Genomic DNA, 26,432 nt, shown 5'->3' on the forward strand with positions numbered 1-26,432 from the left:
CATTTCTTCATTACATTTACACTACATTTTGCTACCCTACCGGTTACTTTTAGACGAAACCTGCGCTCCCTTTCTCCTTCCCATCTTTCCTCTGTAGTATCCTCCTCTCTTCCCTCATCTACCCATTTCTCATCTCTGGATGTAAACGCAGCTACTGAAACTTTATGCTCTACCTTAACTTCTTGTCTAGAGGACATTTGTCCTCTCTCCTCTAGGTCAGCACGGACTGCCCCTTCTAACCCCTGGTTATCTGATGTTCTTCGTGAACATCGGACTAAACTCAGAGCGGCAGAGAGAAAATGGCACAAATCAAACAACCCGTCGGACCTGAGTAGGTATCAGTCTCTGCTCTCATCTTTCTCTGCTGATGTCCATACTGCCAAATCCTCACATTTCCACAACAAGATCAACAGCGCTCCAGACATGCGTAATCTCTTCAGAACATTTAATTCTCTCCTCTGTCCCCCTCCACCACCTCCCACCACTTCTATTACAGCTGATGACTTTGCTACTTTTTTTACAGACAAAACTAGATCGATCAGTGATCAGTTCTCACCTCCACGCACACAGGACCCCCAACCAACCACATCCACTGCTAAACCTCCCATCTTCTCCTTCTGTCCCCTGACGGAGGCTGAAGTATCCAAACTTCTCCTCTCCAACCATCCTACAACATGTCCTCTTGACCCAATCCCCTCACACCTTCTGCAAGCAATCTCTCCCACGCTCTTACCGACACATCAACACATCCCTCCTCACAGGCATCTTCCCCACTGCGTTCAAGCAGGCTCGGGTAACCCCACTGCTCAAAAAACCTACATTAAACACTTCTCTTATAGAAAACTATAGACCTGTCTCTCTCCTTCCATTCATAGCGAAAACACTTGAACGTGTTGTCTTCAACCAGGTCTCATTGTTTCTTTCACAGAACAACAAACTGGACGCTAAACAGTCAGGTTTCAGGAGTGGCCATTCAACTGAGACTGCACTTCTCTCGGTCACTGAAGCCCTGCGAATTGCAAAAGCCCATTCCAAATCATCAGTCCTCATTCTGCTGGATCTATCTGCCGCGTTTGACACTGTCAATCATCAGATACTCCTCTCCACCCTCTCATCACTGGGCATCGCTGGAATTCCACTTCGCTGGTTTGAATCCTATCTCACTGGTAGGTCTTTCAGGGTGGCCTGGGGAAGGGAGGTATCCAAAGCACATACACTGGTCACTGGGGTTCCTCAGGGATCGGTTCTTGGACCCTCCTCTTCTCCACATACACTACATCACTGGGTCCCATCATACAGGCACATGGATTCTCCTACTACTGCTATGCTGATGACACACAGCTCTATCTCTTTTCAACCAGATGATCCAACGGTAGCTGCAAGGATCTCAGGTTGCCTGGCGGACATCTCGGCATGGATGAAAGAACATCACCTCCAGCTCAACCTGGCAAAGACTGAGCTTCTTGTCTTTCCTGCCGCTCCAACTCTACAGCATGACATCACAATCCAGTTAGGTTCATCAACAATTACCCCATCAACTTCGGTCAGAAATCTTGGTGTAATCTTTGATGACCAGCTGACCTTCAAAGACCACATTGCAAAGACTGCTCGATCTTGCAGGTTTGCACTACACAACATCAGAAAGATCAGGCCCTTTCTGACGGAGCATGCTGCACAACTTCTTGTCCAGGCCCTTGTCATTTCTAGGCTGGACTACTGCAATGCTCTTCTGGCTGGACTTCCATCAAACACAGTCAAACCTCTACAAATGATTCAGAATGCGGCACGACTGGTCTTCAAGGAACCCAAAAGAGCCCATGTTACACCTCTCTTTATCTCATTGCATTGGCTACCAATCGCAGCTCGCATCAAGTTCAAGACACTGATGCTTGCTCATAGAACAACCACAGGCTCAGCACCCGCCTACATGCACTCACTATTAAGAATCTACATCCCTCCAGAAGTCTGAGATCTGCTAGTGAGCGACGCCTGTGGTACCATCACAAAGAGGCTCAAAATCACTCTCCAGAACATTCTCGTTCACCATTCCTGGCTGGTGGAATGATCTTCCCACCCATATTCGAGTACTGGATCCCTGTCAATCTTCAAGCAACAGCTGAAAACTCATCTCTTTCGACACTACTTGACTTCAACCTACACATAAAAAAAAAAAACTCTTTCTCCTTATTTATTCCTTCCCTTGCTAGCTTGTACTTATTTAAACAATGCCTGAGACTTGGTGTTACAAGCACTTCCTTTGTCGGATTGCCTCTTCAAGATGAATCGCTTCATGTGTTCCCCAAATTGTAAGTCGCTTTGGATAAAAGCGTCTGCAAAATGACTAAATGTAAATGTAAATGTAAGTGAGTACACCCCTCACATTTTGGCAACCATTTTAGTATATCTTCTCAAGGGACAATTCTATAGAAATGAAACTTGGATATATTTTAGAGTAGTCAATGTGCAACTTGTATAGCAGTAAAGATTTACTGTCCTCTGAAAATAACTCAACATACAGTCATTATTGTCAAAAAAGCTGGCAACAAAAGTGAGTACACCCTAAGTCATAACAGCTATACGTCGTTTTACCATGCACACATGTCCTATTCATCATTTTCATGTTTTTGTCTGCTTGACAGGACCATACAAATTTGTGTATCTTATATTAGAGCAGTTAAAATTTGGTGCTTTGAGTACAATTCTCTCATACAGACCACTGGATGTTCAACATGGCACCTCATGGCAAAGAACTCTCTGAGGATTTGAGAATTAGAATTGTTGCTCTCCACAAAGATGGCAGAGGCTATAAGAAGATCAGTAACAACCTAAAACTGAGTTACAGTAAAGTGGCCAGTGGCATACAGAGGTTTTCCAAGATGGGTTTCACTCGGAACAGGCCTCGCAAGGGTTGATCAAAGCTGTTAGGTCCTTGTGCTGTGCTTCAGGTGCAGAAGCTGGCTTCGAAAAACAGATCCATGAGTGCTGCCAGCATTGATTTAAAGGTTGCAGAAGCGGAAGGTCAACTTGTCAGTGCTCAGACCATACGCCGTACACTGCAACAAGTTGGTTTGCATGGCCGTCATCCCAGAAGAAAGAATCTTCTGAAGCTGGCTCACAAAAAAGCCTGCAAACAGTTTGCTGAAGACAACCTGGCCAAGAGCATGAATTACTGGAACCATCTCCTCTGGTCTGATGAGACTAAGATAGATGAGGCTGATCTGATGAGGCTCAGATGGTGTCCAGCATGTGTGGTGACACCCTGGTGAGGAGTACCAAGAAAATTGTGTCTTGCCTACAGTCAAGCATGGTGGTGGTAGCATCATGGTCTGGGGCTGCATGAGTGCTGCTGGTACTGGGGAGCTGCGGTTCATAGAAGGAAACATGGATTCCAACATGTACTGTGACATTCTGAAGCAGAAGATGATGCCGTCCCTTCAGAAATTGGGCCGAACGGCAGTTTTCCAACATGATAACGACCCCAAACACACCACCAAGATGACAACTGCCTTGCTGATGAAGCTGAAGCTGAAGGTGATGGAGTGGCCAAGTCTCCAGACCTGAACCCTATTGAGCACATGTGGGGCATCCTCAAGCTGAAGGTGGAGAAGCACCATGTGTCTAACATCCAACAGCTCCAGGATGTCATTATGGAGGAGTGGAAGAGGATGCCAGCAACAACCTGCGCAGCTCCGGTGAACTCCAAGCCCAGGAGGATTAAGGTAGTGCTAGATAACAGTGATGCCCCTACACAATATTGACACTTTGGACACAGTTTTGACATGTTCACTTAGGGTGTACTCATTTTTGTTGCCAGTTATTTAGACAATAATGGCTATATACTGAGTTATATTTAGAGGACAGTAAATTTGCACTGCTATACAAGCTGCACATTGACTACTCTAACATATATAAATATATAAAATATATAAAAATATATAAAAATGAAATAATAGTTTCATTTGCATAGTATTGTCCCTTGAGAAGATATACTAAATGGTTGCTGAAATGTCAGGGGTGTACTCACTTTTGTGAGATAATGTATATGCGAGTATGAATAGGTCTGTCTGCATGCAGTGAGTTTATATGTACAGTATGTGCGTGTGGTGTTGTAGGTGTATATGCATTGAATATGCATTCATTACTAACATAAGATGTATTGGTATGGATTTCATATTAGTGTGCACGTGTATTTCATATATATATTTTGAACATTCAACAGTATACATGTATATGTGAGTAATTTATAGGTGTATGCACGTGTTTTATGTATGTATTGATAAGTGAAGTTTGATTTGAAAAAGGTGTATCTTCAATAGCCAGCTAAATTAATATGAATTATTTTAAATATGATTACATGTGGACGGTATTGTTGTAAGCAGTTTAAAGGCCTCTTCACACCAAGGATGAGAGCAAAATTATGTGTAAATGAATTGTGGACTACAGTTTGGAAAAATAGGAAAGGAAAGGAAAAACACAGTTACTGTGGTAAAAGCATGGTAAGTGTTGTGGTTATGTGCTTTAACTACAAATACCACATTAAAAATACAGTCACTGTGGTAAAACCATGGTAAGTGCTGTGTTATACTGTGCTTTCAATACAAAGAGTAGACAGTAAATAGTTACTATGGTAAAATGACAAATGCTGTGATTACCATACGTACAAATACCACAGTAAAACTACATTTAAGGTGAAGCATGGTATATGGTGTGGTTACTGTGCATCCCTTACGAAAATTACCCTCATGAAAAAAATACTATAGTAATTTATAGTAAATACTATATAGTTTTTGAACCACTATAGTAAAGTGTCTAATACTGTATATATTATAGTATTTACAACACTTTGTTAATGAATGCTACAGCATAGTATTAACTATAGCGAACTTAAAAACTGTAATAAATACTGTAGTATACTTTAGTTTGAACTACAGTAAACTGTAGTGTATTGTAGTATAATATACCCTATAGTTGTAGAAAACTTAGTACAGTATTGGAAAAAGTGATTTGTTTATATTACTATAATTGTTATATTACCACAGAAACTATAGAATTACCACAACAAATTAATTCAAGTACTTTACTATAGTATGGTTCAAAAACACTATAGTATTTACTATAAATTACTATAGTATTTTTTTAATGTGGGCATGGCTACAAATTAAACCAAAAAACCATGGCTGGTAACCACAAATTAACCATGGTTTTGCTACACTAACCATAGTTTAACCATTGTATTTGTAGTAAAACTGTGGCTATACAAATGGTAATAAATACGAAAGTATATGCAAAAAAAAAAACATTACTGCACTTTTACTACAAAAATGGTTAATTGTCGTAAGGGATTGACTACACATGACATGGTCAAGCGACAGTTACTATGGTTAAAAAAAATATGGTAAATGTGTGGACTTTTTAAATGGTCCCTTTCCCACGACAGGAAAATCAGCTATTCTTGAGACATGGGACAAAACCTACATGAAAACATTGTCAGAACAATATCATAGAGATACTTTTTGTTCTGTGCTTACTGTACTGCTGTTAGCCTCTAATATAACATGCCTTTTTTGTCTTGTTTTTCAAGCAATAAATATTTGTGTTGGCATGATTTAGTCCAGCTCTTACATTGTTTTCCTAGTCAGAAACTTTGTATGCTTCACTTTCTGAGTTTAATGAAAAGTTGACAATAAATTAAATCATAAAATTTTTTAAATGAAAATAAATCATTTTAAAACAGCTCCTACAAGACCCATCTTAATGAATGGGGGAATCCTGAAATCTCAAAAACTGCTTGCTGAACTCACAAATAAATTACATATGTCAAATCAGCAACAAGAATCTGAAATTTATTGCCCCATGAATGTTGTTTCTTAGGCTCAAATAGCGTTTAAAAAGCTTATTTATCAGGCTAGACCAGCCAATGTGCATGTGGAGTTATAACGTGCTTATACTGCGCATGTGCATCGGCTGGTCTAGTCAGGTTTCTATGGCAAATCTCTTTCATTTAGAAGGTGGGACTATTCCTCCATATTGCGCGTTGCAGTTTCTCCCATTCATAAGTATATGAACCATCTTTGCATTTCTATAGTCTTTGTTTTAAATAAAACACTTAATCAACATCTGAGAAACTGTGAGCATGCAAATGTGTTACTTAAAATCTCAGGGGTACTTAAAGCAAATTTATGTGGTGAATAAAGTTTAGATGACAAAAAGTTTTGGAATGCCTGCATTACATGTAACTAAGAAATAACGTGAATATGTGCATTTTAATTAGTTATAATTAAATAATACATGGTTAAAAAAACCTACTGAGTGATAATTCAAATAAAAATGAATGTGTTCATCAGTAGTTGATGCAATGTTGAAACCCTTCTTAAACCTGAAATGATTTTTGTAAATCCAGTGTTCAAATGCTGTCGCCACCTGACTAATGACTGATCTTTGTGTGAATGTCCACAAAACTGGACTATATATACATATATAATAAGTATATAATCGGTAGGCTATTTTAGAAAGGAAAATTTAAAAGATGAAAAAGAGAAATTAGGGAGAATCAATAATTTATTAATCATTTATTGCTATTGTGTGAATAATATGTAATCATGTAATCCATAAAAAAGTAACTGTAGTCTGATTACAATTATTTTAAAATGTAACTTACTCTGATTGCAAGTACTTAATTTTTGGAATCTGATTACATAATCCAGATTACATGTAATCAGTTACCACCCACATTCGCAGAAATAAAGGTACAAAAGCTGTCACTGGAGCGGTACCTTTTCAAAAGGTACACTTTTGTACCTATTAGGTTCAAATATGTACACTTTAAGTACTAATATGTACCTTTAAGCTACCAAAATGGACCCCTTAGGTACAAACATGTACCTTTTGAAAAGGTACTGCCCCAGTGACAACTTTTGTACCTTTATTTCTGAGAGTGAAGCTCTGATTATTAGTATATGTCATCTGAAAATAGTAAGTTACTTGATAAGCATACCATAAATGTAATAATATACCTATGTATAGTTTTATAAAGTGTATGTTCTAATGCACTAACAATGTCTAAGAGACAGGACTATAATATACTGCATGATTGTCTCTTCAGTGTACACTCAGTTGTGTGTGCAAATGAATGTATGTGAGTACACATATGCAGTACATAAAGCTGTCATGTGCTTAAGTGTTACTAACCAGAAGTCTAATAATACTGGACTTTAAATTCAGGATGTATGATTTATGTTCTCATATATGTGTTGCACCATGTGCTTACCATACATATGTCTCCTGTACATGTGTTTTCTTTTTTCAGGTGAGCCACCTGAGCCAGAGAATGGATGTGCTCTAGACTGCAATAATGGTGTTCAGAGGATGAGTTCAGAAGTCTCTGGTCCACTGCAACCTATTTATCTTCCTCTTCCTCTTTTCTCTGACCTACAGCGCTGTACTCAGCCTCTTAAAGGTAATACAAATATTACTAAATAACGTGCAGATCATTTTAAGTAAGATGACGCCTTTTGGAACTTGTACCACATGTTGTTAGTGTTATATGCATGCTTCAATTTAGATTATATTATGTCTTTAATGTGTTTTTAACTATAGATCCCCAGGTGAAGCAGTGATGATTTGATAAACGAACTTGTGAAGACCCCAAGGTTTCTTATTTGTTTTGTGACTGTAATTAAATGTTAGTCTAATGTGTTTATCTCTCTACCTCTCCTTTGCTCTGTCTGTTCCTGTCTTTCTGTCAGCTTGTCTGAAAAACATATAGGCTTTCTGAGATGTTGAAACTATAATTTGCCTCTGTGCACTCATTTTTGAAGACACTGACAAATATATACACATAAGGTCTTATTATATCTCTGTCAAAAGATATCTCTGTTATTATATCTCTGTCATTATCTTTACATTTTCAGTAGATATTACTGTGATATTAGTAGAGATCCCTCAGGACATACTAAAATGTGAGAATATTATCTAAAATATACACAGCCATGACCTCAATCATCAAAAAGTATGCGGGCAAAAACATAAATAGATTTTTGATGAACTGCTAAATCAAACAGATTAATAAAGTAAAGCTTTTGAACACCATTGGAATATTTTGAAGAGAGTCATATCTCAAACAGATCTGAAAAATCTCAATTTTTACAATTATTATCATGTTCTTTTAAGACTGATTCAAACTGCACACAAATTCCTAGAAAAACTTAAATTTAGGGTAATGCAAATGTGCATTGCAATACTGTTTGTTTCTCTCACAGTTTTTGGGTGTTGTATTTGAATAGGCTATTTCATCTCTGGGGATCCACCAGTGCAGGTGCTCATCTCACATTCAGCAGCTGCAAACTGTCGAGCACTCAAGGATTTTTTTTTTTTTTTTTTTTTTATAATAGCCAAACAATAATAAACTGAAGAACCCATGTGCAGTTTCTAACAAGCATGATGAACTGCAAAGAATTCAAAACAAATTGTAAAGTTGTAAAATACACATTTTATAAACATTGTTTATTCTGTGATCTGATAAAATTGTAACAACATCCTCTTAATATGTAGCATGCTCATTAATACACTTAAGATTCACTTTAATTACATTTTGTGGTCTACCCAAAATTATGCCCCTTGAAACTGAGAATTCGGAGTGTTGCAATAATTCTTTTAAATGATTCTAATGTCTAAGAAATGTTGCTTATGCAAATAAGCTGGGCGAGTGTTTCATTTGACTAAGTAGCCTACCCTCGAAGGAATTTCAGAATGTCAAAATTAGATCTATTCGAGAGCGTCTGTGTAGTCAGGTCTCTCTTTCTTCCTCTTTTTTTCTCACACCTGCTGAAGTGAAACTGCATTTGTGTTGATGACTAACAATTCTTATGAAGGCTGAAATGTTCAAATTTAAAACCGAAACCAGCAACAACTTATTTTATTACACTTTATTAATATTTATATTTATATTTATTAATGCTATACATGGTTTATTTTACACTTATAATGCATAATTCAAAAATGTGAAGGAAGCTAATTTAATTTGGAAAAGATGAAGGGGTAGAGTGGGGGAAAATCCCCCCTTATAGATTGTGTAATTTTTTTTTTTTCAGTGAAACAAAAGTTAAATGTGTTCAGAAAAGTTATCATAGTTTTAGTGACAATGACATAAATTATAAACCAAGTATGAAAAAAGTTTTCATATTATTAGAATTTTAACAAAAATTTAATTTGTGCACCCAATCTATGGGGTAAAATGCCCCCCAGTCTGACAAAGCAATTTGCTTTAAACATTTACAGCAAAATCACAGTACAGGCAGCATTAGCTTAAAATCAAAAAGGAATATAATCAATAATTATGAATGACAAAATTATAGCCTATTTGAAAAAATTGTTAGCTGATTATAACTGCACTGTAAAAAATGAATCATGGGTCTTGTAATTTTCATTAAAAAAATTAAGGTGATCATTAAAAATAGTGAGTATATTTCATTAAAGAAATTGTGCTTCAGTGTTGTATAGAAAATATTGGCGACTTTTTACTAATAAAACCAAGAGGTGTGTTTTCCTCTTTTTTTAAAAAAAGAAAACTTAAGCAGTTTTTAGGCTTAAATTGAGGAACTGATTAAACTAAAATAAATTAAGGAAAGATGGCTACCTATTTATTTTAAGAGAATTAGCTCAATTTTGCAGTTTTATTTAGAGGTGATTGTTAGTTCCCAGCATGCTTTGGCTGGATATGGAGAGTAAATTTTGAAATTAAATGCTATTTTATGTGTTTTTGAGTGAAGGGAAACATTTATTAATGTTTAATGTTCAGTTATGTTTGACATTTGAAAGAGTTTTTTAAATGTACAAAATAACTCAAAGTCAAACACAAACAGGCCTCACTCAAAATCACAGACTTTTGAGAATCAACTTAAAATTAATTAGCACATTTCACTAATTATATTAAATTCATTGTGTCATAGATTAATTCATTTAGGAGATTTTACATGATTTATTCAGGCAGATTCCATTAAAAAAACAAGCCTTAAAACTAACTAAAAAATATTAAGTGTAATATTGTTAACATAATATTTTTAAGTAAATAGCCCGTTCCATTTCTTACAGTGTGTCTAGCTAACTAGCTACCTGATGCTAACTATGTTTGAGAAAAAAAGATGTCATTCTGAAAATATAATTATATTTTTATTAAATAACACATACTCTCTATTTACAGGCCCTATCACAGGGCGTTTTAACTTTATTGCCTCCTAATCACATTCACTATAAATAAAAACGTTTATTAAAAAAAGTAGACTACTTTTCTTAGCATTTCCTAAAAAAGTTAATAACTGTTATGGGTAGCCTAATGTAGGCTAAGTCTTAAAAAATAATAAGTTTTAGGTAAAGTAATTATTAAAAAATAATAACATGGATAATAATATGTTGTTGTTGTTTGTTTGTTTTTGTTGTTGATGTTGTTTTAAATAGATTCTCATCTCCTGATTGCATATGGCGCTAAAAAGCAGAGTCCTCCAAAATGCAGTTTCATGCAAGGTCTTAAATGTAGCTTACTTGTTTTTGCATCTTGCTGACCCTTGCGCCCTCCGGTGGTGAAAACTATTTACATTGATGTCTGTTACAGTCATGAGTCCTCAAGTGAAGCCGAAGATGTTGTAGTTAACCTATATGACCCATCTGAGTTTTAAAATGCATTTTGTGAGTAGGTTTGATTGTTTTACCCTTGTCCCGGACCCTATTTACTATCTAAACAAAATTATACTCGTCAGATAAGTTCCTGAAATGGAAAAAAACAACCTTCCCATAACGGTCATACATGCCCATTTATGCAAACTTGGGTCACATGATATGAACCAAGAAATCGTAACAATACAGCCTTGATAGATAAACTATGAGAAACTCGTTCGTTTGTCATGCGGCAGGTGCACGATCGGCTCCACACAGAGAAGAGAAATGATTCGTTCACCTCTGCGTTACACACATCACGTGACAGCCGCACACTCTCAGATAAAAAAAAAAGGTACAAAAACTGTCACCGGGGCAAAATAATAATAATAATAAAAGCATCATTAAACAGATATGCCATGCAAGCATATTTCAGATAATTAAGGAAAGATACCATAATCACAGAGGTATATAAATATTAACAAAAGTACTTAAAGTAGACTGTATAAACATAATTTTTCAAAACAATAAATCTTTAAAATATGGAAAATGTTTATAAAACAGAACAATGACCAATTATAACCACATTAGAACTTATTTCACCCAAAAATGTAAATTCTGTCATTAATTACTTACCCTCATGTTGCTCCAAACCCATAAGACCCTTTTGTGCAGATTTTTAACAGATGCCTTGTGTATGCAAAAAACAGCAACAACAAAAATAGTATGTCTTTATTCACAAATTATGCATTTTCACAAAAGCACCATGAGATGGCCAGCTCTCACGCCAACGTAACACTGATGCATGATGGTGCTCTCGTGAACATGTTATTTTGTAAATAAAAATGCAATGTTTTTTGTGCACACAAAACATTCACATCATTTCATAAATTGAGGTTAAACAACTGGAGTCACATGGTTTACTTTAATGATGTCTTTACTACCTTTCTGAGGCTTGAAAGTGGTAGTTGCATAAGCTGTGAAATGGAGGGGCAGAAATTTTTCAGATTACATTAAAAAGATATGCATTTATGTTTCAAAGATGAACAAAAGTCTTACAGGTTTGGAACGACATGAAGGTAAGTGATGAAAATTTTTGGTTTAACTAACACATTAGGTAAATCTGTTCCTTCAGTGGCACCGGTAGATCTCTGCCTGATCTCTGATCTTCTGGTTCTTCTGCTCCTTCCACCATCACAATCCTGGATTACTGAGCCACGACAGAAGTTTCCACTTTGAATGCTTCACCAGCATCTAAAGTGAGAAAGAAAACAATAACCAAAATGTAAATGTAAAAATAATAATAATAAAAAAACAATGGTTCTCCAAAATGTAAAGTATACACTTGAGTTTTCCCTACTGTTTGGGCATTTCCACCTCAGGGCACAAAAGAGTGGGAACTGACTTACAGGTTAAGAACAATTTTCTAGAATTTTCAACACAGTCACTTCCTTTACAGGGCTCCAGACTGCAACTAAATGGTCACATTTTGTGACCGTTTTTTCTGCTGGTGTGACTAAATTTTGTGAGCAGTCACACTAGTATGACCACTACATTGCCCCACCTCATAAGCGCTGCTATTTCTGTTGCATATGAGAAACATCAAACAGCAAGCGGAACAAAAGCTAGTGAAACCGCGCTACTCGTTTGAGCTGTGCAGCGCAGACCGATAATCAGCTCGGATCAGCGCAGAGCAAACAAATTTCTCCTAGCTTAGGTTTACACAGAAATTTCTTATAAACGGGTCAAACAGCGCTGACACATAACCAGAAGTAGTAACGCTAACTATAACAATATACAGTGTTGTGGCAGAAATAGTTGAATTTCATTACATTATGCATTTCAGGGTTTGTACAACTTTTTGAGAGAGAAATTCAAGCACTTTTAAGTATTTCACACAACTATTTACAGCGCTTTAAAACTCTAAAAAGCATACAATTAAAATGTTGTTTTTAAAGGGATGACCAAAATATACTTTGTGGTAAACAAACATTTTTGTAAAATTTAAAAAAGGGGCATCAAATTACCACTATAACCAGTAGATGGCAGCAGAAGAACACATAGGCTTATTAGTCATTCATTTCTACTTTTTACTTTATATTTAGAAATTATAAAATCACTATTATAAAATGTTTACCCTTAATCGGTCCTTGGGGTCCAGCTGACCCCACTGAGATATTCAATAAACAATCTATCTAAACACACACACTAGGGCTAGGCGATATGGCCTAAAAAAAAAATCCCAGATTTTTTCACAAAAAAATCTGATTTACAATTTAAATCGATTTTTTTCCCCCCTACTTAAAATCTATCTGCAGATGACAAAGAAATTGTTCAAAACAAGTTTTAACTTTTTGTTTTGATTTTCCCTTCTGGGATTTGATCTGGATATCCCCCTTGGGGTTAAAGTGCAAACAGAAACAACAAGCCAAAAAGACAAGATGACAGGCCCTGCCATTGTAAACAGTGTTTCCAGGTTGGCATCTACCTAAACTCTAATATGGCAAACGCGCGGGAAGAGGGCAGAGCCCATTCGGGACTACGGGAGCCCAGAGGGGAGCGTCGGCGGATGTTCACGAGTTCACACTTACATATAATAAACTGAGTAAAGGTTTATGCGTATTTGGCGTGCTGTCCAGGGAGAGGGCTCCGAGCTCGGTACTTACCCCCGAGCCCAGGGTACTCCCCCTGTACGGGGAGAGGGGTCCGAGCTCTGCATTTAGCCCGGACCCAGAGCGTTCCCCCCATGCTGGGGTAGGAACAGGCTGAAGGTGAGGAGTCGGGGTGGTGGAGGGATGCTGAAAGACTAGAACTGATGGAGGTAAGACTGCTTTGATTATTTATAGGGGTTCTCTCTTGAGCTGATTGGATAGATGGTGTGATTGCTGATGATGAAGTGGCTGCGTTAATTATCTGCGCGTGCTCCTCCCGAAACTTGTTAATAAAACATCACTTAAAGAGAAAACCGATTTTCATTCAAACAAATTGACGTAAACTACACATTCGAGTTAATCGATAAAATCGATTTATCGCCCAGCCCTAACACACACAAAAATCTGGACTTGATTTGGTTGTTCTAAAGGTGTGTAAACAAAAATTTACCGTTTAAGGTCACAAATGCTAATTGGAACGAACATTCTATCTCATGCGCATACACACACACACACACACACACACAGAGAGAGAGAGATGTGACACTGGTGTCCAGGGCATTTTTTAGATTTTGGCAAATAAAATGCACAGAACATAAATGCATAACAACATGAAGGGGTAGACATAACACACACACACAGAGAGAGAGAGAGAGAGACATTTCTGCAAATTTATGTGACATAATTTGCAAAAACATACAATACAAAAGACATCAGGCAACAACAAATTCTAACCTTTGACAAAAATATAGATTTTTAATATATTTTAGAATGTTTAAATATGTATTCACAAAATATATATCATAAAGTTGCGAGGAGAAGTTGAAACATGAAGAAAAATTGACTTGAAACTGAACTGAAAATGAATGAGTCCCTATGGACCTCTGCTGGATATATGTGGTCATTGCACTTTCTTTCTTTACCTGTAATTTCTAGTTTTTCCTCTAACCTGCAGATGGCAGTATTCTATCCCTAACACATGAGCCAATATCTAGAAACCTTTTATATTTAGCTCATCATTTAAGTGATTGTTTCATAAAAAAAATTTTTTTCATAAGCCAATTTATGGCGTAGTTGAGTAATTGTGCAGTAAATAGGTAAAAAATATCAAATATCCACATAAACACAGCATAAATGTATAGTTGAGAAGTAAATTTTAAAAAATGATATATAGTTTGTCATAAAAAAATTATATTTCCTTGTGCAATCGCTTTGTAAAAGGACCTTAAACGTAAACCCTACTCAAGGGACGATTTAAATCGAGAAATCAAATTTTGTCAAAGTTTTGCACTTTTTTGTGTATGATGTAAGAAAAGTCACAAAGTGCCTTGAAAAACAAATTTCTCTGACAGAATCACACATAAAGCAAGAGAGCTCCTTTTATAATCACTGAAGTTGTTGGTGTTGTAGAATTTTCCTTGTTCAAAATAAATTGCTAGAGAGGTTTTGAAGCCAGTAGACTTTATTGATCAAACAACAAAGTCGAGTTACAGTTTGCAAAGGTAACTCCAGAATGGCTCTTTTACACTCGTATGTATGTGCCTGAAGCTGTTCCACAGTATTCCATATATGCTCTGTTGTATTTTGGGACAGTCATCTTTTACCATATATGTGTCCTTGAAGGTGATCAATAGCTTGTCATTCATGTATTCCTAGCTCCTGAACAAAGTCTTTTCCATGGGTTTTTCAAAATTTAAATAGTTCACTCAGTTTATGGCTAACACACACCTGTTTCACACAGTCAGACTAATAATAGAGACTAATAATAATAGATAATAGTGGAATAGTTTATTCTTACAAATAGGCATAATTCTATGTATTATATTAATTCAAGATTAATGAAAATATTCTACACTGGTCAGTTCCGTATAATACTACAGAAGAATAATGGTACATTTAATAATTTTCTACATAAAACTTACATTTTGCACATGTTACTGTTGTTAATAAAAGTACATTTTGTGCTTTCCAACTCAAGCTCAGTGCTTTACTGTCAAATGTGCATTTTCAAGAAATAAATGTGTAATATTACTAGTAACTACACTTATTAATGCAAAACTATAATAATTTTATGATTTAATTATCTTTATTTTTAATACCGCCCACACACCACCCCCAGTGCTACCAAATCTGCTTCTGGCGCCACCAAGTGTGGAACTGGCGCTGGTACCATTGCTCTCAAAAGTTAGTCTGGAGCCCTGCTATATATGCATTGCAAATGTGGTCCAATTAAAATTACTATGCAAGTACTAAAAAAAGTCAGCTGCTGAAATGTTAAAAGGATAGTACATAAGAACCGTACCAAAACGGTGACTCTAAAATGGTTACAAAAACCATACCAAATATAAATACTGAGAATGTGTTTTACACAGCAAAAGATGCAGTGACCTGTGGCAGAATGGCCTTTGGTTTTATTTAGCTGTGATTGACACACAAACAAACGGGGAAAAAAGATAATAGCATCACTGAATATGAGTCAAATATTGCATATTTCTGTACTCATTCTTCATGAGTGATTATTAACTAATCAGCATGTCAGGGGTTCTCAACTAATGAGGTTCACATCCTACAACCTCATCATCTGCAGAGAAAAATCACCACTTAATCACACCAAAATAATGGACTTAAAGGCATCATATTGATTGGAATGTGATTGTTTCACTGAAACTTGGTCTTAATCATATCTATTTTTTGTTCTTATTTCGTGTTTTACTTCTTTATGTATTTATTCATGTTCATTGTCAATTGTCATTCATTAATGTATTCAGCTAATAACTGTTGTTATGAGCACTGACAATTTTGCATGTCAATAAAAAACATAATTAATTCACACAACATGCTGCTGTTGTGGTTATTGTTGTTGTTTTAATGTGAAACCCTAACCGAGGCTAAGATGCATCATTACTGATTTTCTGGAGCTCAGCCATCCAACTACACAGACTGTCAGCACACTCTCAACAGGTAAATAATTTATTTCTTAAAATGTCAATAAATTATAACTTTCAAATGCTAATTGGTTTTTCTATGTATTTTCTCTTTTTAGTTTAAGAGAACATGTAAGTGTGACCAGCTCTATTCAGTTAAGGATACTCTCCTCTTCTTCACTAAGTGAGTAACAATGATATTGAATTTATGATCCATTTTGTTAGATATTTTTAGTGCTAGGGTTTATGAATAAACATACCCAGCTCTCCCATGACTTTACATTACTTTTTCCTTTTAACATTGTGAAGTGCTCACATAAACAATTGTTTTCACATTAACAAATGAAAGGAGACACATTGTATATCTAAACTCAATTGTGCATTTCAGATGCTACAACCTCATCATCTGCAGAGAGAAACTGCCATTCAATCACAGCAAAATACAGATATTGATTAACTTAAAGGCATCATAGAGGATTGTGAAGATATTTTACAGGAGCTTGGTCTTCAATACACTATTTTATGTTCTATTTTGTTTTACTTTTCTAAGCATTTATTTATGTTCAATGTCCATTGTCATTCATTAATGTATTCTACTAATAACTGTTGCTAGAACACTGTCATTTGTGCTACAATTGCCCATCATTAAAAAAAAATAAATAAATAAAAAATAAAATTGACACATTGTTGTTGATTTTATGTAAAATCCTAATAGACACTTATATTACAAGATATTACAAGTATATTATAAGATATAAGATAGGTAAGATAGATTATAAGACAAGGCAGATAGAGGGGTAAAAACAATATAAATAATATATACAAATAATACTAATATTAATGATATTAACATACTAATATTAATGAAAAACTATCATTAAAAAGGTTATTTATAACACCATTAAGGTCCTATATAGCATTTTCAAAGCATGGTTCTGTATGGAACCCTATAAAAATGGTTCTATTTAGCACTAAAAAGGGTTCTGCTATTGTTACAAGCCGAAGAACCCTTTTCTGGTACTGTTTAGAACCATTTTTCTTAAGAGTGTATCAGTGAGAGAGAGCGCCGCCGGTCCGTCCAGTTTTATGTGAACAAAACTGGATGCTCTCTCAGATATTACAAGTGCGCGTTATGCAGTGTGAACAGTGAGCACCGAATGGCAGAAACATAAATCTGCACCTATGGCATGGAGGACGAAACAAAACCTTGTCAGAGCCACAATGTGGCGCAGAAGTGTGCAGCATCTACATTTGAAATAACGAATCTGAGCGCGCAAAAGACGCGATGTGAACGGCTATTTTTTCCGTGTGGGGGTCCGTTTTTATGATGAGAGGAGTTGAAAGGTTGAGAAAGCACTCCAGGTAAATTTTGAAATGTACCAGGTTTATATTATATCGATCTATATATCTAGGTTTTTTTTTTCTGTTTGATAAGCAGTTAAATGTGTTTGTTTACACACAGAGAAAAAGAAACGTGTAAGCTTTTAATATGTCCAAGAATAAAATGATTAATTAATCAATGCTTCCTGGTTTTCACAGCTTTTTTAGGGAGCAAACAAAATGTTGTGATTGAGACAGCAGGGCTCTACAGTGCGACTATTTCAGTCGCATTTGACTATGAAAAAATATTTAGGAGCGCCTGTGCGACTGACCCGATCAGCGTATTTGTGTTTGCGCTTAGGGAGCTTCAAAGGTTTCTAACGTAGGCTACTTACAAAGTGTTTTTGCAGCGTTGAGTAATGTATCCATAGACTGTAAAAAAAGATGGACGACGCGTGTCCGCTTCCTTCCACTATAGAAAAGTGAAGCGAATACTAGGGCTGTGACGGTCGCCGTGACAACCGCGTCACCGCTGTGGTCAATAGGTGGATCTTTTGTGACGTCATTGTTTACGTTTGTCGCGTTGCATCATGGGAATCGTGTGGCAGGAAACACCGCTAGATACCTGTAATTTGATTGTTTTGCACGTTTGGATGAGGATTTAGAAGAGGATGGTTCACTCTTGCTGTGTGGTCGATTGTACGGCTCGTTGGGGCCTGATAAAAGTTTTTCGAATTCCTCCGAAAAGGATCGCGAAAACGAAAGAAATGGTTGCGTGCAATTAGGCGATTGAACCTGGACGCTCGAAGAAAGCCTGGATTCCTGCAGCTTCTGATCGAGTTTGTGAGGCTCATTTTGTTCATGGTAAGTCTTAGTGACTATGTATTTATAGAAGATTGAAAAAATAAAAATAAAACTGAGTCAAATCAACCGAGTCATATGTTTTCGCGTTCTGATTCAGGTGTCCCAAACCGCGATCCACAGCACCCAGACTATGTTCCTCACATAAAATGGGCTATTCTGGATCGCAAAACTTAAATCTTTAATCTTTCATGAGTGAAGGGTCCAGGGTTTCTATTAAATAAGAATAAATGTCTCCCAGCAGATTGGTGGCCAAGACACCGGCGAGTCGGACCAACGTTTTTGTCATCCCAGATCTCATATGGGCTTTGAATAACTTCAATTTTGTCACCAATACAAATTTGGAGCTTCTCTCCAAACCTCCTCCGGTCTTCAGATGTTAAAGTGCTTATATATTGTGGATTTCGCCCGCTAACTCTCTTGAAAGTGCTCGTCGCGTCTTTACAGCCCGCCATACTGTTTGTTTTGTTGCCACACAACCACTCGCGCATGCGTACAAAGATGTCAACAAAGATCCTCCTATTGCCACCGGCGGTAGTGCACGTGACGTCACACACTCTATAACAAGCATAATACATAGTTTTGTATACAAGTGTAATAATAGTAACAGTGGCAGATTGTTTTATTTAGACAATAAATCTATGCTAATTCACAAATTACATCAAACGCCATACACAGCATTTCCTTTAGATTGGCAGGATTGAGTGCAGGAAAATACAGTTTATTCTGCATTCAGCAAAAATGGAAACCAAATACTACATCGCCGATCTGGAATCATTTCCATTCATGACACTCATCCGCAGGGGCGGCGTTTGCGTATGGCAGAGCAACTTAAATTTTGAGAGTAAAGAATTGCAGGGATAGTACATATGAAGAATATAAATTCAGTTTTATTTTTCCACAAAAATTTAAATAACAGAGTCAATAGATGAGCATGTTTTTCGGTCAACATATAAAGACAAAGCTGGGTAAACAATCCTAGAAATACCTTCCGCTTTAGATATCAAAACACGACCATAAATGGTTAAGTTTCTTTGTAACCAACAATTGAAGATATTCTTAGATTTTTGCATCCGTTGCGAAAAATTATCTACAATTCTATCAGTCGGAGATTTACTGATTAAAATACCTAAATATCTTACAGAATTTTTTACCACAATACCTTCTATCTGATCTTTATCCAAACTGTGAACAGGCATAATTTCACTCTTATTTCGATTGACTGAGAGACCAGAAGCATTAGAAAATAAATTCAAAGCATCCAAAATAACAGGAACCTGCTTCTCATCTTTTAAAAATAGACAGGTGTCATCCGCCAGTTGACTAATTAGAAAAGTATGTTCCTTTACTAGAATACCCTGAACATCTATGCAGTGAGTAATAAAAATATTAAGAAACTCAGCGACCAATAAAAATAAAAAATGTGATATGGGACACCCTTGTCTGATACCCCTACTAATCACAAACCGAGGAGAAACACCATTAACCAAAGACACATTGCTATTAATATTTTTGTAAAAAGTCTGTACTATTTTAATGAAAGAATGACCAAAACCAAACCTACGCAAAGATTCAAACATAAACTCGTGTTCAACCGTATCAAAGGCCTTATAAAAGTCTAAAAATAAAATAATTGCTTTATCCTTAATCAATTCCTTATAGTCTAAAATATCTAACACTAACTGTATATTATTTGCTATGTGTCTGCCTTTCATAAAGCCAGACTGGGAAACAGAATCTACAGGGGCAAAGAAAAATCAAGTTTTGCACAAAATACAAGTAAGAGCAAACACAACATCGCGTGACCTACACCGACGCCATCTTGAAGCGCCTCCCCAGACCTCTCATTATAACAAACAACAGGATGTAAATAAGATATTCAATGTGCAGTGTAAGGAGCTTAATTATAATGGAGTTTTGTGAGATCGCGATGAACTAAGATGAGTGACAGATTTTAATGATTATTAAGGGAGTTGATGTGATATGTGAAATGTGATATTGATTTAATACAACAGTTCATTAAACAAGAAGTTAATATTCAGTGACTTATATTGTCTGACTACAACACTATTGCCTTATTTTGCTCTATTTCGTCAGCGAAAATAGTTTCAAACAAAGTTACAGCTGAGCCACTGCGCATCTCCATTAAAACACAGCAGTGTTTCATTCATGAATGAACTTCGTTGTTAAACGAATCTAGTGAGTCAATGATTCAATTACCCATTCATAAAGACAGTCACATACTTTGAATGAATCAGCCATTCAAACGAATCAAATAAATGAATGATTCAGTGTTAAAATCAGTGACTTGCCGCCACCTGCTGGCAGTTTTAGTTTAATTTGTAAAGTATATTTTCTGTTATTTAAATCATTTAATATTTCTATATTCAAAATGTTATATTTAAAACATTAACCTCAACATGAATTTATGAATTTAATTGCACTCATGCCACATCTGAGCCTCATTAAACATCTGAATACAAGAACATACAAGCTACTTGTGTGTTCTTCTGTGCCACCTCTGTAGTATAAATGTATCTCTTAAATACTGATTTCATTTGATTGGTAATTTATTCTTATTCTACTTTTTATTCTGTTGTTTTAATTAGAAATGTTAAAAAGCTTATAAATATATTTTTTAGAATTTGATAAAAGTTGTTAGGGTTAGAATTAAAATTATTGATTAGAAGGTGCTCCTAAATTTTTGACCATGCTCCTAAATTTTTTAAATTAGGAGCACAAGTGCTCCTAAAGGGAAAAGTAAGCGTAGAGAGCCGTAGAGAGCCCTGGACAGCCCTTAACCACTGACTACTGATCAAGGGACCTGAGTGATTCACTCCCAGAATTTAGGTCCACACCTGATCACGCTCACCTGTTTGTGACTTTATACTTAGTAAAACTGAAAAACTTGATTAGTTTGTTCAGGTGCACTGCACTAGGTTGGAGCAAAACTCTGCAAGTAAGTGGACCATGAGAGACACTAGGTACGTTTACATGGACACTTTTTGCTTCCATCGGAATGAATTCATTCTGATTGACGAATCCGAACGTTGTGTTTCAACCCATTCTCACTCCCAAGGCGTCAAAAACTGAAGCATGGTCAAACGCCTTTCGCGTCACTATGAAGACGCCAAAAGTGCCCCTAGGCGTCAGTATATGACAAAATAGGATCTCCATTGCTTTCAATTGCTTGCTTTATGCGTCAGGTCAAGACGCTCATGGAAAATGACAACACGTTCTCCTCCGTTGTTTTCAGTTGTTTGTCTTAGTTTAATGGTTTGCATGCATTTGTAAAAAATATAAATAATTTTATATACATTTATACTTTCATTGGAGCACCTAACCCACCCCTACCCTAAACCTACCCACTTTTGAACAACATAAAACAGTAACAGGCAAATATATAAGTGCAGTCACAGGTATTTATTGCAAAAACTGACCATAAACAAGCAGTATAAAAGCATTAAAAACAAGTCGTGTTGCATTCCAAGTTTTCTGAAGCCATGCGAAGTCTTTATGAGAAGAAGAGAGTAAAACAAGGTTTTAATCGTTGAAAATGATCCCGCTCTGTTAACGCGCTCACATCCCATTCAAAAAGATACTCCCGTCCCGTAGCATGACGCAATCTGTCACGAGACACACAAGAGCCAATAGCATTTCACAACCAAGGCTGACGTAAGGCTTCCAGTGTTGCCAATTTAGCGACTTTGTCGCTAGATTTAGCGACTTTTCAGACCCCCCTAGCGACTTTTTTCCAAAAAAGCGACTAGCGACAAATCTAGCGACTTCTTGGACAAACCTTAGCGAGTCTCTGTGATCGCTGGTACTGCCGCAACGGCGCGAGGTCAGGGTGCACGCACCTCTTTCTCTGCATCTGCTCTGTTCAGCGAGCGGCTGAGAGGAGCAGCGCGTTCAGTTAAAACAGATACTATGTTGCTTCTCTAATTTTACATGCAAATATAGCCAAAATCACAGAACAGGAATTGTCTCTGTCTTGTCTTATCTTGTGTGTATTATTTTATTTCATCAGACGACGGCTCAATTATAAAATAGGATTTTTGTGCAGAGTAACTTCTTGGAAGGGAGAGCTGGTTATGTAGTCTTAAAGGGCTGCATTTCAGTCACTATTTCATATTTATCCCGTTGATTGACAACAGAAACAGTAAAATATATAAAGGAAAACAGTTTTATTGAGAATTTAGCTGCATTAAAATACAGTATGAGCACAGAGAGACAAACAAATGTAAAAGGCAATATGACGTGATGACGTCACGAATATGCTAATTAGCGTGTGACGTCATCTAGCGACATTTAGCGACTTTTCAAACTGGCTTTAGCTACTTTCCATCGAAAGAAGTTGGCAACACTGAAGGCTTCTTCTGGCGGCATTTTTTGAATTCGCGCACAGACTGCAGCACAGGATGAGTTTAACGGCGGACGGAGACGCGTCTATTCCTCTCACAAATCAAATGTTTTGCCTCGGAAGACTTGGAATATTAATATTTTTTAAATAAATTATGACGGTAGTTGTATCTGCCTGTTATATCTTGTGTTTTATTGACAAATGGTAGGTTTAGGGGCAGGGGTTGGGTTATGTGCTCACAAATGTGTAAATATTGTAATATAAATAAAACTGTTGTGGCTGTTTACATTGAAAAATCACACCCCAACATATATGCAATAATGGCAATGTTATTACCCAATATATAATTTAATTATGACGATAAAATTCCCAGTATGGCGTCGGCATATTGACCCTAAGGGTTTCCTATTTAAAGCAACGGAGGACCCTGCAAGTCGAAAAATTACGCTAAGGGGTACCTTGAGCGTCAAAAAGCGACGCCAAGTGGTCCTGACCAAGCTTCAATATGTGACGAGTTGGGTGTGAGAATGGGTTGTGTGTTTACATAAACGGCTCATTTCGCGCGTCATATTTCATTTCGCTATTTTTACATCACTGCACATGCGCAGTACTTTCCAGTTTCGGTTTTCAATCCGATCAAGTGTTTACATGTCCTCTCGCTCGGATTACAAAAGGAATAAACCACCCCTTACAATCCGATCGAAATCTGAATCGGATTGGCCAATTCAATTCGACTGACGTGGTTACATGTGACTTTTTTATTCTGATTGTGCTTCTAGTCCTATTACGATCGGATTAGTAGGGTCCATGTAAACGCAGCTAATGTTGAGATCTCCTGCAATATATTCTGAACATGACAATTCAGAGAGGCAGGATGACTGCTAGATTGATGATTTACAACACTGGTGTCCAGAGTTTCTGGTGATCCTTGATCAGCTGCTCAAGTCTGCTTAATTGGAGTTGGAGCTAAACTCTAAAAAAAAAGAGAAAGAAGACAACCAATATTATGATGTTAAAAAGTTGAACAAAGTTAAAGTTAAAAATCTTAATTCATAAATATGCACAACATCTGAAAAAGAAGTGTTTAATGAGAACTTTCAACCCACTGAAAAATAAGAAGCAATATTAAGTCACAGATGCATTTTTATTTATTCTTGTCATTATTATTCTTGAAATAAGTTATAATTACCTTGTGGTTTATTGATGATTTTCAGTCTGAAATAGAACAGTTCTATCAATTATGGATGGCATCATACATACATCATATGTAACGATATTTAATAAGAGTTCTAACACCATGTCTACACTGGATGGTGCAACAAAATACAATAGAACCTAGTATAATCAGTAATGCTGTTTACACTGGATGCGGTGCGGCACAACACAGCAAATCCCTGACAGTAAACTGATGCCTCGTTCTATTTATGATGTACTGACACAAAGTTCAAATTATTTTTAAGTCACTTTGTCGCAACTAGTGTAGACACAGTGTGAGAGTGTGTAGCTTGGAGATAGAGAATGGGAATCTACGGCACTGTACATTGCATTCTGGATATACAATACAAATCACCAGGAAAAAATGACTATTTACGTTAATATTTTTAAGAGCTTCTTGCATTTTATTAGAAGAAATGAATTAATATTCGAATCCCTTGTGTTATTAAAGTTTGTGGTCATCTTTATATGTTTTATTTAAATAAGTCTCTTATGTTCACCAAGAAAACTGCATTTATTTGATCATAAATAAAAACAGTAATGTTGTGAAATAGTATTATTATTTAAAATAATTGTTTTCTATGTGAATAATTAATTAATAATTAGTTACATTTATATAGCACTTTTTCCGGGTACTCAAAGCACTTTACATAAGGGGGGAATCTCCTCATCCACCACCAGTGTACAGCATCCACCTGGATGATGCGACGGCAGCCATATTGCGCCAGAACGCCCACCACACACCAGCTTACTGGTGGAGAGGAGACAGTGATGCAGCCAATCAGTGTATGGGGATGATTAGGAGGCTGTGATGGTCAGAGGCCAATGGGCAAATTTGGCCAGGATGCCGGGGTTACACCCCTACTCTTTTTCGAAGGACATCCTGGGATTTTTAATGACCACAGAGAGTCAGGTCCTCGGTTTAACATCTCATCCGAAAGACGGTGCTTTTTTTTGGACAGTGTAGTGTCCCCATCACTGTACTGGGGCATTAGAAGGAACCCACGCAGACTGCAGGGTGAGCACCCCCTGCTGGCCTCACTAGCACCTCTTCCAACAGCAACCTAGTTTTCCCGGGAGGTCTCCCATCCAGGTACTGACCAGGCTCAACCCTGCTTAGCTTCAGTGGGTGACCAGTCTTGGGCTGCAGGGTGATATGGCTGCCGGTATATTGTAAAATTATAGAATATATTTAATTTATTCTGGTTTTCACAAAGGATCATGTGACACTGAAGACAGGCGTAGTGATGCTGAAAATTAATTTACATTTACATTTACATTTAGTCATTTTGCAGACGCTTTTATCCAAAGCGACTTACAATTTGGGGAATACATAAAGCGATTCATCTTGAAGAGGCAATCTGACAAACGAAGTGCTTGTAACACAAAGTCTCAGGCATTGTTTAAATAAGTACAAGCTAGCAAGGGAAGGAATAAATAAGGAGAAAGAGTTTTTTTTTTTTTTTTATGTGTAGGGTGAAGTCAAGTAGTGTCGAAAGAGATGAGTTTTCAGCTGTTGCTTGAAGATTGACAGGGATCCAGCACTCTGAATATGGGTGGGAAGATCATTCCACCAGCCAGGAATGGTGAACGAGAATGTTCTGGACAGTGATTTTGAGCCTCTTTGTGATGGTACCACGAGGCGTCGCTCACTAGCAGATCTCAGACTTCTGGAGGGGATGTAGATTCTTAATAGTGAGTGCATGTAGGCGGGTGCTGAGCCTGTGGTTGTTCTATAAGCAAGCATCAGTGTCTTGAACTTGATGCGAGCTGCGATTGGTAGCCAATGCAATGAGATAAAGAGAGGTGTAACATGGGCTCTTTTGGGTTCCTTGAAGTTCAGCTTTGATTACTTTTTAAAACATACTGAAATAGAAAATAGTTATTAAAAAATGGTAATTTCACAATAGTACTGTTTTACTGTATTTTATTCAAATAAATGCAGCAGTGGTGAGCATAAAAGACATATGGTTCATAATGTCTAGAGATGTTCTTTGACAGGAGATACGCTCCAATTCTAGTGCATGGCCATCAGCATGGAAGAATCTAAAAACATAAACAATCTGTCACAGAGCCAACAATATTTATTATACAATGCCAGGTTTATTATAAATAAACTATAGCAGAGGTGAAATGCAGAAAAGAAAAATAATAATTTACAGAATATACAAAAAAAAAAAAAAAAAGGATTTAATAACAGAATGTACATTTTTAGGTTTACTTATTTAGTAATTGTAATGTATGTGCTATTGGTTATCAGCGTTTTGTGATAAGCCTGCCCTCCAGTGGTGACATATATAGTGATGTATTGACATACTAATCAGAGTTAACAACAGTTCAGTAAAGAAAACATGCGTTAACACGACACCATTGTCTGCTGTGTATCATTCATCTGCCAGCATACACAACAAAATTGGCGACGAGATCTGGATCAACAACCACGGATGCGTC

General features: G+C 36.6%; 1 long non-coding RNA gene and 1 gene segment (V, D, J or C); both read left to right on the top strand.

Moving 5' to 3' along the window:
- The window catches only part of LOC131536956 (Ig mu chain C region membrane-bound form-like), a 105,913-nt gene that overhangs the window by 52,949 nt on the left and 26,532 nt on the right, over positions 1-26,432 (top strand).
- LOC131536990 (uncharacterized) lies at positions 105-1,773 on the top strand. Its single transcript, XR_009270153.1, has 3 exons — positions 105-331; positions 929-1,166; positions 1,362-1,773. It is a non-coding gene; the product is annotated as an uncharacterized LOC131536990 (long non-coding RNA).

This window comes from Onychostoma macrolepis, chromosome 03 (assembly GCF_012432095.1).
Source record: "Onychostoma macrolepis isolate SWU-2019 chromosome 03, ASM1243209v1, whole genome shotgun sequence".
Classification (NCBI taxonomy): domain Eukaryota; kingdom Metazoa; phylum Chordata; class Actinopteri; order Cypriniformes; family Cyprinidae; genus Onychostoma; species Onychostoma macrolepis.